The sequence below is a fragment of the Rutidosis leptorrhynchoides genome, chromosome 2 (assembly GCF_046630445.1).
Source record: "Rutidosis leptorrhynchoides isolate AG116_Rl617_1_P2 chromosome 2, CSIRO_AGI_Rlap_v1, whole genome shotgun sequence".
Classification (NCBI taxonomy): domain Eukaryota; kingdom Viridiplantae; phylum Streptophyta; class Magnoliopsida; order Asterales; family Asteraceae; genus Rutidosis; species Rutidosis leptorrhynchoides.
Genome location: NC_092334.1, coordinates 14,461,838 through 14,475,313, shown reverse-complemented (window position 1 = coordinate 14,475,313; position 13,476 = coordinate 14,461,838). Strand labels below are relative to the sequence as shown.

General features: G+C 29.8%; 2 long non-coding RNA genes across 2 annotated transcripts; both read right to left on the bottom strand.

Annotated features, from left to right (window-relative positions):
- Positions 1 to 1,635: 1,635 nt before the first annotated feature.
- On the bottom strand, positions 1,636 to 3,223 carry LOC139891738 (uncharacterized). The gene is made up of 3 exons (XR_011773818.1): positions 3,148 to 3,223; positions 2,248 to 2,307; positions 1,636 to 1,738 (listed from the first exon to the last, which is right to left on the bottom strand). It is a non-coding gene; the product is annotated as an uncharacterized lncRNA (long non-coding RNA).
- A 6,110-nt stretch (positions 3,224 to 9,333) lies between these two features.
- Positions 9,334 to 10,900, bottom strand: LOC139890575 (uncharacterized). Its single transcript, XR_011773378.1, has 3 exons — positions 10,825 to 10,900; positions 9,924 to 9,983; positions 9,334 to 9,414 (listed from the first exon to the last, which is right to left on the bottom strand). It is a non-coding gene; the product is annotated as an uncharacterized lncRNA (long non-coding RNA).
- Positions 10,901 to 13,476: the final 2,576 nt, after the last annotated feature.

Genomic DNA, 13,476 nt, shown 5'->3' with positions numbered 1-13,476 from the left:
TTTTTTAATTTAATGTACATCTTTGTGTCTTTCTTTCTATTTAGGATTAGGATAGGTTTATCTTAGCACTTATATATTGACAAATAATAGATATTTCTTAGTCTAATGGTTCTTAATGATTATAACTTATACATCCAATGGTCACTTTTTTGACATGTCATCTTTTAAATAACACACTTTGAAAATATGAACATTAAAAAAAACATTTTGTGACAATTCTTATTATTGTGATTACAAAACGCTTGAAAAATAACATTAATCGTGATGAATGTTATTTTTTACATTCATCGTAATGAATGTTAGTTTTCGAGCATTTTCTGATGAAAATAATACTTCGTAATCATCACAATGATCAAAGTCTTTTCTAAATGTTTATATCTAATCGTACTTATTAAAATTAATTTTAAATTTTAAAAGTTAAATAATAGGAGTAAGTGAGTAACGATAGAACTGAAGCGATACCGCGTTTTTTACGATGATATTTGAACATTACCTTAATCAGCGTTAAATTAACGCCATCTATAACCTATAAATTAGCCAGTGATTCTCTCGTTCTGTATCATCAAATCTATTTCTTCAAAATTTAGGTTTTCGTTTTTTCATTAAGTAGTTCATATTAGGGTTTTATGGAAAATTCGATTTAATCCTTCCAAGTTTGGGCTGCTGTCTTATCTTCTTTTTTAATGGTCTACAAATTTAGGCTTTCTGGACGAATCGATGAAATACTCGTTGAAGTTAGGGTTTTCTTCAATTAATCGGTTGTGTCTTTTTTGTTGAGTATTGATGTAGGACGTGATTGAAGCATCATACAAATTTAGGATTCTTCATACTTATCAATTACTATTATTAGTTATTAATTATTTAAATTCATATATTAGATAAGTTTAGGAACGTGCATTTAAAATTAATTAGATAAGCTTGTTGCTTTTGAAGTTGTGGTCCAAGTCATAGTCGGTTACGAGTCTTCACTTTTAATATTTATATATTCGCCATATGTAAACTGAGAGGGGGGATCATCACTTTGTTTTAATTAATAAAATTTTAAGAATTGTATTTGCGTTCTTATTTGTGAAACTCGTGCGCGAGTATTTATCCAAGCCAAGTAACACGTTTGTGTTTTGGTGATCATTCTTGATCCGTATTAGTTGGTATTCAGAGCAGGTTTCTCCTGTTTCGATGGCTGGCTATAACGCGAGCACGAAGAACAATCTCTCTGACGTGATCAGGGGATTGGAAGAAATAACAACCACTCTTGAAGATCTTACAGTTCGTATTGATCGAGTGGAGGTTAACATTATGGACCTGAAACGGGGACGGGAAAAAGCTGGAAGGTTTGCTTTTGGCACCCAACCCTGGGCTCAACCATACCATCAATCCTACCATCATAGACACCCTTGTAATGGGAATGTCGACACATGAAAGGACCCGTCCTAATCCATCCGGACGAAGTCCATATCGATTATAAACGATTCACAACAGTTGATTACATCGCGAGGTACTTGACCTCTATATGATACATTTTACAAACCTTGCATTCGTTTTTGAAAAAACAATCTTACATTACATCGAAAGTCAACGACATGCATACCATTTTATAATATATCTAATTATAATTGACTTAATAATAATCTTGATGGACTCAACAATTCGAATGCAACGTCTTTTGAAATATGCCATAAATGACTCCAAGTAATATCTTTAAAGTGAGCAAATGCACAGCGGAAGATTTCTTTCATACCTGAGAATAAACATGCTTTCAAGTGTCAACCAAAAGGTTGGTGAGTTCATTAGTTTATCATAAATAATCATTTCATAATTTTAATAGACCACAAGATTTCATAATTCCATTTCTCATAAACATACGTCCCATGCATAGAGACAAAAATATCATTCATATGGATTGAACACCTGGTAATCGACATTCACAATATACATATAAGAATATCCCCATCATTCCGGGATCTTCCTTCGGACATGATATAAATTTCGAAGTACTAAAGCATCCGGTACTTTGGATGGGGCTTGTTGGGCCCGATAGATCTATCTTTAGAGTTCGCGTCAATTAGGGGGTCTGTTCCCTAATTCTTAGATTACCAGACTATATAAAAAGGGGCATATTCGACTTCGATAATTCAACCATAGAATGTAGTTTCGATTACTTGTGCCTATATCGTAAAACATTTATAAAACAGCGCATGTATTCTCAGTCCCAAAAATATATATAAAAAGGGAGTAATGAAAACTCACCTTGAAGCACATCAAACAAATCGCAGATACTAGCGTAAACGAGTGACCCGAAACGTTAACCTAGAGTGATAAGGTTGGTCAGTGATCACATAACACCTTTATAAGTTATCTTCATGTTCTATTTATAAATATATATTAATTCTATCCTTTTAAGAATTGTATAAAGTTTAGAGAAGCAAGTAGTAATAATGTGATTCTTCTGGTTTATTACTATAACACTATATATACATTAGGGACTGAAAATGTAAATTGTAAAATGTCAACTTTATTTTGCTTTACATATAGACGTATTGTATATATATTTTATTATATATTTATTTTTAATTCTAGTAGATGGTAAACACAGTTATAGTTCAGAGGCTAAATCACAATTGCAATCATGTCCACATCCTTATACGAAGAAGTACTTACCAAAAATAGTAAAAATAATAGTCTTCAAGACTCTATATCCAAAATAATATATGTACCAATTAATATATAAAAAATGAGATTTTAGTTTAAAACTTGGACATCCGTACCCAAAATTTTAGATGAAAGAACAATTTGGTAAATGAAACAAATATGATTTTGTAATAGTACTCCATGGTAAAATAGCATCAGTCAAGGTTATATATATATTTATATTTTCTTTTGGCCAGCATGAATTAATGATTTTTAGAGAAATAAAATAAATAAATAATTAATTAAATAACTAGATTTAAACGGAGATCATTACAATTCTCATGTGAGCATAAATTTTTTTTTTTTAGCAATCTAAATTTTATATATGGGTATTAGAAACAATAAAATATCAAAATATCAACATGCCTTCTGTAAACATAAAAGGCATTTTAGGTCAAGGTCTACAACTAAAGTACATGAACAAAGTAATATTTTAGTAAACAAAATAGGGATTCACACCTGAATTTATGCAAAGTTCTTCCTACTTTTCTTTTGCGAATGTCTCTTTTAACTAGTTTCTTGCTTTGAAACAATTGAAAGCCTTATAGTTTTTGTGAGGATTATTTATAGGTATATATATAATAATGGTATTTCACTAATGTGATAGTGATATTTCACTAACGTACAGAGAGAAATAAAGGGTTAAATGGATAGGACTTATGAGTTGTAAAACTTATCTAATTTGGTTAACTTTATCCCATAAAGTAATTAGATAAATTAAAGATTAATAGATATAAAAAATTTTATCCCATATGTTCTTCATACGTTTCGGGATCAAATTCCAATTCAATGGCTAGTCAAGTTTCATGTTCCCTATTCTTATACCAATTACTATTATTATTATAATATTATTAGTCTACAACAAATGTAGCTGTTAGATATCTCATACAGAGTAATATTTTTATGTATGTTTAATCATCCCCTTATAATGAAAAAGATGATTTTTGACTTAATTTATTAATATAATAAAATGAACAAAGTTGTATGAGTTGGTTAATAAAATTACATTCTCCGTATTATTACATTCTCTGTATTATTATTGAGAATTTCATAAGTCATGGATGACGCCGAGAATATATATATATATATATATATATATATATATATATAATAAGAGATGTAAATGTAGTATGTTAAGAATCAAACAACACACTAACTGGTTTTGTGATCTTAGGTGCATGTATTTAACATAAAGGTGATGGAAGGTTAGGAGAAAACAAAAATAGTAATTATATAATAGAATTCCATTTCTATCGTGCATGTATGTATATATATACAAAAGTTAGAGTAATAATCACTTTAATAAACACTAATAAGAATTTCATAATCAATCAATAAACAATTCAATCATTAAAGTGTGTTAAACAGTGTTGTTGAATTCTTAAACCATATATGCATGTATGTGGTTTGTTGATTGAACAAAAGGAAAAAAATATTGGATTCATATATCAATAATTTCAGTGAGCATGAGAGTAAAAATAATATAATAATAAAATTAAACATCTAGTCTCACATTCTTTTTCAATCGTGACAATTGTTTGTAAAATTCCTGTCGACACTATTACCCAAATTACACGGACTGAATTTCATGCTCCGTTATTAATTAGTGATGGATAAACGCCTTCAGAAAAATCCCATATTTATTTATTTTGGTCATTATGGTATAAAATTCGATCATTAACTTATTAAATAAAAAATACATCAACTGTCTCTCTCAATTCAGGGTAAAATATAAAAAGTGTTAAAACTTAACAAATAATTCCTAAATACATTTTTTTTAATAAGCCCAAAATTTATAGAACTCATTTTCGTATCACCGTTTATTTTAAATTACATAAGTTTGAATTTAACTTGCTTAATATCAATTTGAACAACAACTGAGTATTAAAATTATTTAATATTTATTTTTAATATACTTTATTTTTATATAGAGATATATTTTAAATAATAATTATTATAATATCCTATTTTTATTTTATTAATTTTTAATAACAACAACATATAATACTTCAAATTATATTTCAAATTATTATTTATATATACATACACACCTATCTATTTACATTTAATTGTTCGTGAATCGTCGAGAACAGTCGAAGGGTAATTGAATATATGAAACAGTTCAAAATTTCTGAGACTCATCATTACAGACTTTGCTTATCATGTCGAATTCATAGTAAAATTAAGTTTGAATTTGATCGAAAATTTCTGGGTCGTCACAGTGCCTACCCGTTAAAGAAATTTCGTCCCGAAATTTGATTAGGATGGTCATGGCTGATAATAAATATATTTTCATGACTCATATGAGTTGGAAAAATTAGAGTTTTATCATCAGTTAGTAATATGGATAAAACAATTCGTTTAGGTGAAGCGTACAAGTGAAGCTGTCACAAAAGATTGAGATAGAGATTTAACTTTTGACATAGTCACGGTGGATTTTCGGATTTCGAGGGATTTATAGAAAATTTTCAAAATCAAAAAGATTTGATTCTTCGGCGAATAAGGAAATTTAAGATCTCTCGAATTAAATGCGGTGATCTGCTTTGATTACTCTGTCTGATATTTCCATTATAAATTAAACTCCTCCATCCCATTATTCTCACCATCCCTATACTTTCTTTCTTAGTTCATACATCCAAAAGATTATGAAAATGCTTAGTCAAGTTCTAATCCTGGTCCTTATCCTGACTATCGCCATAATCATTCTCCTTTTCCAACTTCCACCGGAGGAATCTGTTTTCTTCTACTTCACCCTTGGGGTTATAGTGTTTTTAGTTATCCCGTGTCTTTATGTTGCAATAAACATTGACATACACGGCTTGTAATTTATGTTTTGTTATCGAGCTTTATATCCTCCTTATATTTCGGAGCTCTATACTTTTGTTTTCTCTTTCCGACTCCAAGTCAAGCAAATAATGGTCCAGAATTCGTAGATATAGAGTTTCGAATGATTATAATGTTCTAAGCAGGGTGGAACGTGATAGCACGATTTGATTTTCAAATTTATCAAAATTACAGAAGATAGAAACATCAAGAATACATTTTCTTGATATGTTCAGAAGTTAAGTAGAATGAAAAAGTTATGTAACATGGCACATGATGACGTTAAGATCTGTGAATCATCACGTTCCATTAGAAACTCAGCATGACTTACTGTAATATAATCACATTGATCAAGTGTCATTATATTATACTAACTCATGCATCAGTTCCCAACACTACCTCAATAACGTTCATATTTTAAGCTCGAAAGTTTACAGAATATAGAAACTAACAGTTTCTATATGATTTAATACTGATAACACGAAGAGATTAATGATTTCATATAAGAATAGTTATAAAAATATATCTCCATAAATATGGAGGATATTTATAATGAAAGATACGATAATATCTCGGAATATCTAAGATCAGAGGATGATAGAAACTATTGTCCGCAAGGGTTTAGAGTAAGGAGTAAGATATTCACTAAAGACTTTAGCAGACATTGAATCATTTGGATTCTTTGAAGTCAAACTTATTCTTTGTGATTTGTCCACGGCTTTCTTCATAGTTTCGCATAATCTGCTTTTCGGTACTAAATTTTCTCTTGAATGTTTCCAATATAATGATACACAGGAAGCACAAAGAGGTATATAATTTCGGATGAGAATATTTATGAAAATATCCTCAGAAATATCGAAGATATTGATGATGATATTTTGGAATTTCTAAGTTCGATGGTTGATGAAGAAAGATTTTCCGTAAGATTTTAACATGAGTACGGAGCAAGATATTCGTTGAAGGTTTCATCGGATCCAGAATTAACTGGGTTCTTTGAATATATGGTATGGTCCTTGTATTTGACCTTGATCTCATTCATGGTTTGCTCAATCTGTTTTTCAGTACCAAATTTTCATTCGAGCGTTCCTAACACTCCCTTCTTTATCGTAAAACTTTTGGCTGTTTAGACCATCTGCAATTTTTTTCTGTTTCCTCTGCATTTAAAGCTACGATATCTGAATCATCGGTTATCAATCCAAGGTGGTTTCAAGAGAATTGTATTTTTAGATGATTAAACGCTGATGGTTATATGGTAAAATATAAATGTTCTCCGGTAACAACAAATGGGCACTCTTATATATCAAAGTTACAACACGGTTTGTTTGAATGAAAGGTCCACGTTGATTTGTTGGAGCTGTGACAAAATTGGCTAATTTGAAAAGGGATTGAAAGTTATTTTCGATAATAACAATGCCAAAGGAGTTAGCACAGATACGTGTCAAAGGTTTGTTCAGGTTCCGAGAGTTTTTCAAGTGCATAACTATAGGCATTAATCTTTTCTTCCATAAATGAAGTGCGGTTGGTTCATCCTCTCGATTGAAGTGTTTTTAAGAATCATGAAAGGTTTGAACGCGGATTGGAATCGTCAAGATACAAATGAGGTTTAAGATGAAATCAAGTGGCAAACTTGAGGAAATATTTAGTTTATATGTTATAATTAATATTTTAATTCATTTTAATTGTCCAATATTATTAGTCCACGGTCGATAGTCCACATCGACAGTCCAATAATTCATATACAGTATAATATATAATATTCGAATTAATTAATATGTATCGTGACCCGTGTACATGTCTCAGACTCGATCACAACTCAAAGTATATATATTATTATAGAATCAACCTCAACCCTGTATAGAGAACTCGATCATTACTGCATATAGAGTGTCTATGGTGATTCCAAATAATATATATAGATGCGTCGATATGATATGTCAAAACCTTGTATACGTGTCCCGATATTTAAAGTGCGTAAAATAAATAACAGAAATTAAATGACGATAAATAAAATTGCGAGACTGTAAATTGCGATAAATAAACTGCGATAATTAAATTGTGATAAATAAATTACGATAAAATAAAATGTAATACGGAATAAACAATTAGCTAGGAACAGTTAGCTAGGATCTTGTTAGCGTGGATTCTTAACAGAATTTCATATTGTTAATTAGTCTGTTTCTAATCAATTTTTATTGTGTCCATTATTTCTTCATTATGCCACTTGTTGGATTCTGATAGGTCAAAATCCAAATATGAAATTGAATGAAAATGGTTATTCTGTGGTGAATCAGATTCGTATATCTGTGGATGTAAGTAGGATGATAATTGACCGTTGAATCAGGTTCGAAGAATGTACTGTGTAACTTATTAGTGTGAAATCTAAATATTCCTCGGGTATTACCTACCCGTTAAAATATTTTCATCATTAACAGTTTGTACGATTGAATTTTTAATTACAGTCTTTATGAAAATATATATATATATTTTCTTCAGATGTATTTATGGATTTAATGAGTTAATATGATATTAAACTCATTTGCTTCTCGGTTGGAACTAGAATAAATAATCTCTAAAACTTTAGAGATTATATATTCGCCATGTCGAACGAAGATAAATGAGGTAGAACGATACGTAGAACGAAGATCATACTTAAAGTACAGATGATGATATTGAAACATGGATTGTTGATGGTACTGGTGCTGTTATTGATGGTACTGTTGGTGCCGGTGATGTTGCTGAAGCTGGTACATTTTGCACCATATTCTCCAAATTGATTATTCAAGCACGAAGTTCGTTGACTTATTACTCCAGGATGATTGTCGGTCAGAACGAGCGGGTGAATAAGGTTCAGAATTATGGATAGAATATAATCTTGTCGAGTTACCCTGGAAATGAGACTGAAAATGGTGTCTCGAACAGGTTCGCCGGTAAAAGCTTTAGGTTCATTGTCAAGAGGTGAATTCGGTTAGTGGAAGGGATTGTCTTCTGCACGTTTCCATTAATTAAGTCGACTACGAACCCATCAGATGAATTGATAATGACTGATTGGTTGATTCATGCCGATGACACTGTTTTCGGAGCTTAGGTGAACATCTATGTCGGAATAGCTGTCGGAATAACTATCGGAATAGCTATCGGAATCTGAGGGACTCGAACTGGTTGCAGGATTCATCTCGTACGATCAGATGAAGGATTTTCGATAAGAAATAGATTATAGGATGTAGATTAGTACCCTGCAATACATAATTTACATATGAATATATAATACTAAAATCCCATAAGTCACGGAGGAATCTACGGAAGTTGTCAGGCAAAGTTACAGTAACAGATACACTAAGATATGAATTTTTGTCTATACACTATTCATGCAGTCAATGCAGTAAAATGTGTCTAGACTAAGAATGATAAGTAAGTGATTCTCTAAGAATGATAAGCAGGTAATTTTTGACACAAAATGATAAGCAAAACTTTTGATATGCAGACATGGTCGAAGTCCAGACTCAATAATGCATCCTAACGACTTATCAGTTAGACACACTAATGCAGACATGGTTCGCTAAGACCACCGCTCTGATACCAACTGAAAGGACCCGTCCTAATCCATCCGGACGAAGTCCATATCGATTATAAACGATTCACAACAGTTGATTACATCGCGAGGTACTTGACCTCTATATGATACATTTTACAAACCTTGCATTCGTTTTTGAAAAGACAATCTTACATTACATCGAAAGTCAACGACATGCATACCATTTTATAATATATCTAATTATAATTGACTTAATAATAATCTTGATAGACTCAACAATTCGAATGCAACGTCTTTTGAAATATGCCATAAATGACTCCAAGTAATATCTTTAAAGTGAGCAAATGCACAGCGGAAGATTTCTTTCATACCTGAGAATAAACATGCTTTCAAGTGTCAACCAAAAGGTTGGTGAGTTCATTAGTTTATCATAAATAATCATTTCATAATTTTAATAGACCACAAGATTTCATAATTCCATTTCTCATAAACATACGTCCCATGCATAGAGACAAAAATATCATTCATATGGATTGAACACCTGGTAATCGACATTCACAATATACATATAAGAATATCCCCATCATTCCGGGATCCTCCTTCGGACATGATATAAATTTCGAAGTACTAAAGCATCCGGTACTTTGGATGGGGCTTGTTGGGCCCGATAGATCTATCTTTAGAGTTCGCGTCAATTAGGGGGTCTGTTCCCTAATTCTTAGATTACCAGACTATATAAAAAGGGGCATATTCGACTTCGATAATTCAACCATAGAATGTAGTTTCGATTACTTGTGTCTATATCGTAAAACATTTATAAAACAGCGCATGTATTCTCAGTCCCAAAAATATATATAAAAAGGGAGTAATGAAAACTCACCTTGAAGCACATCAAACAAATCGCAGATACTAGCGTAAACGAGTGACCCGAAACGTTAACCTAGAGTGATAAGGTTGGTCAGTGATCACATAACACCTTTATAAGTTATCTTCATGTTCTATTTATAAATATATATTAATTCTATCCTTTTAAGAATTGTATAAAGTTTAGAGAAGCAAGTAGTAATAATGTGATTCTTCTGGTTTATTACTATAACACTATATATACATTAGGGACTGAAAATGTAAATTGTAAAATGTTAACTTTATTTTGCTTTACATATAGACGTATTGTATATATATTTTATTATATATTTATTTTTAATTCTAGTAGATGGTAAACACAGTTATAGTTCAGAGGCTAAATCACAATTGCAATCATGTCCACATCCTTATATGAAGAAGTACTTACCAAAAATAGTAAAAATAATAGTCTTCAAGACTCTATATCCAAAATAATATATGTACCAATTAATATATAAAAAATGAGATTTTAGTTTAAAACTTGGACATCCGTACCCAAAATTTTAGATGAAAGAACAATTTGGTAAATGAAACAAATATGATTTTGTAATAGTACTCCATGGTAAAATAGCATCAGTCAAGGTTATATATATATTTATATTTTCTTTTGGCCAGCATGAATTAATGATTTTTAGAGAAATAAAATAAATAAATAATTAATTAAATAACTAGATTTAAACGGAGATCATTACAATTCTCATGTGAGCATAAATTTTTTTTTTTTTAGCAATCTAAATTTTATATATGGGTATTAGAAACAATAAAATATCAAAATATCAACATGCCTTCTGTAAACATAAAAGGCATTTTAGGTCAAGGTCTACAACTAAAGTACATGAACAAAGTAATATTTTAGTAAACAAAATAGGGATTCACACCTGAATTTATGCAAAGTTCTTCCTACTTTTCTTTTGCGAATGTCTCTTTTAACTAGTTTCTTGCTTTGAAACAATTGAAAGCCTTATAGTTTTGTGTGAGGATTATTTATAGGTATATATATAATAATGGTATTTCACTAATGTGATAGTGATATTTCACTAACGTACAGAGAGAAATAAAGGGTTAAATGGATAGGACTTATGAGTTGTAAAACTTATCTAATTTGGTTAACTTTATCCCATAAAGTAATTAGATAAATTAAAGATTAATAGATATAAAAAATTTTATCCCATATGTTCTTCATACGTTTCGGGATCAAATTCCAATTCAATGGCTAGTCAAGTTTCATGTTCCCTATACTTATACCAATTACTATTATTATTATAATATTATTAGTCTACAACAAATGTAGCTGTTAGATATCTCATACAGAGTAATATTTTTATGTATGTTTAATCATCCCCTTATAATGAAAAAGATGATTTTTGACTTAATTTATTAATATAATAAAATGAACAAAGTTGTATGAGTTGGTTAATAAAATTACATTCTCCGTATTATTACATTCTCTGTATTATTATTGAGAATTTCGTAAGTCATGGATGACGCCGAGAATATATATATATATATATATATATATATATATATATATATATATATATATATATATATATATATATATATATATATATATATATATATAATAAGAGATGTAAATGTAGTATGTTAAGAATCAAACAACACACTAACTGGTTTTGTGATCTTAGGTGCATGTATTTAACATAAAGGTGATGGAAGGTTAGGAGAAAACAAAAATAGTAATTATATAATAGAATTCCATTTCTATCGTGCATGTATGTATATATATACAAAAGTTAGAGTAATAATCACTTTAACAAACACTAATAAGAATTTCATAATCAATCAATAAACAATTCAATCATTAAAGTGTGTTAAACAGTGTTGTTGAATTCTTAAACCATATATGCATGTATGTGGTTTGTTGATTGAACAAAAGGAAAAAAATATTGGATTCATATATCAATAATTTCAGTGAGCATGAGAGTAAAAATAATATAATAATAAAATTAAACATCTAGTCTCACATTCTTTTTCAATCGTGACAATTGTTTGTAAAATTCCTGTCGACACTATTACCCAAATTACACGGACTGAATTTCATGCTCCGTTATTAATTAGTGATGGATAAACGTCTTCAGAAAAATCCCATATTTATTTATTTTGGTCATTATGGTATAAAATTCGATCATTAACTTATTAAATAAAAATTACATCAACTGTCTCTCTCAATTCAGGGTAAAATATAAAAAGTGTTAAAACTTAACAAATAATTCCTAAATACATTTTTTTAATAAGCCCAAAATTTATAGAACTCATTTTCGTATCACCGTTTATTTTAAATTACATAAGTTTGAATTTAACTTGCTTAATATCAATTTGAACAACAACCGAGTATTAAAATTATTTAATATTTATTTTTAATATACTTTATTTTTATATAGAGATATATTTTAAATAATAATTATTATAATATCCTATTTTTATTTTATTAATTTTTAATAACAACAACATATAATACTTCAAATTATATTTCAAATTATTATTTATATATACATACACACCTATATATTTACATTTAATTGTTCGTGAATCGTCGAGAACAGTCGAAGGGTAATTGAATATATGAAACAGTTCAAAATTTCTGAGACTCATCATTACAGACTTTGCTTATCATGTCGAATTCATAGTAAAATTAAGTTTGAATTTGATCAAAAATTTCTGGGTCGTCACAACACATAAGAGTTTTTTTGACTCGATGAAGAGTTTAATTTCGAGATTGAAGAAATCACAATCTGATTCTTGTAAGGAGAATTATGATAAAATAGCTGAAGAAGAGAGTCAGGTTGAGGCAGAAAATATATCACCGAGTCCAGAAAAAGAAATAGTTGTTGTTAGTGTTGAAGAAAGTAAAGAATCTGCAACACAAGATTCAGATTTATTAGACTCTGGATTAAAAGATGAGAATTTATCACTATCTAAAGTAGTCGCGGTTTCTGGAAGCATCCTTGATAAAGATGAAGCTGTCATCGCATCTAAAGATAACGAAGGCAAGAAAATATCTTTTGCTTCTGTGGATTCAAGGAAGAGGATTAAGAAAGATGGTGTACTTGTTTTCGTTGTTGGCTATAAAATTGACGTTGAAATTAGTCAAAGGGTATTAGAGCACAAGAATTCTGCAAGAGGTCGTCGCAAACTAATTTGGAATGGCAATGATGAATTTGTCATTGATTGGTTTGTTTTTGATCCAGGCATATCGTCCTATTTGAGTTGGAACTCGAGGGCGAGTTCTTTTGAGGTGGGGAAGACTGATGTAGGACGTGATTGAAGCATCATACAAATTTAGGAGTCTTCATACTTATCAATTACTATTATTAGTTAATTAATTATTTAAATTCATATATTAGATAAGTTTAGGAACGTGCATTTAAATTTAATTAGACAAGCTTGTTGCTTTTGGAGTTATAGTCCAAGTCATAGTCGGTTACGAGTCTTCACTTTTAATATTTATATATTCGCCATATGTAAACTGAGAGGGGGATCATCACTTTGTTTTAATTAATAAAATTTTA